Raw genomic sequence first — 259 nt, 5'->3', positions numbered from 1 at the left:
GTAACATTAAAATAAAATTAGTGAATAAGATATGTAAAGGTTGTGTCTAAAAATTACAAATTCAATCTACACAAACGACCATTAATATAATATCACTATATAAGGGACATATTTCATGCAACGAATGTGTGTATATGTTGTTTCTGCATTAACATTATGAAATCTGAAATGGTGTATTATCTCCACTGACTTTTTGCTTTTTGGAGAAAAAAAAAGATTTTGGGTATAAAAAAGGAAAAACGACGTTCTCTGGTATTCC

The 259-nt window shown here is 28.2% G+C and overlaps 1 protein-coding gene across 1 annotated transcript in view; it reads right to left on the bottom strand.

Annotated features, from left to right (window-relative positions):
• The window catches only part of LOC119594705 (D-threo-3-hydroxyaspartate dehydratase-like), a gene marked incomplete at its 5' end in the record, with an annotated part of 15,316 nt that overhangs the window by 10,068 nt on the left and 4,989 nt on the right, over positions 1 to 259 (bottom strand).

The sequence above is a fragment of the Penaeus monodon genome, chromosome 34 (genome assembly GCF_015228065.2).
Source record: "Penaeus monodon isolate SGIC_2016 chromosome 34, NSTDA_Pmon_1, whole genome shotgun sequence".
In the NCBI taxonomy this organism is placed as follows: domain Eukaryota; kingdom Metazoa; phylum Arthropoda; class Malacostraca; order Decapoda; family Penaeidae; genus Penaeus; species Penaeus monodon.
The sequence above is the reverse complement of the archived record's forward strand: the minus strand, read 5'-3'. Positions and strand labels throughout refer to the sequence as shown.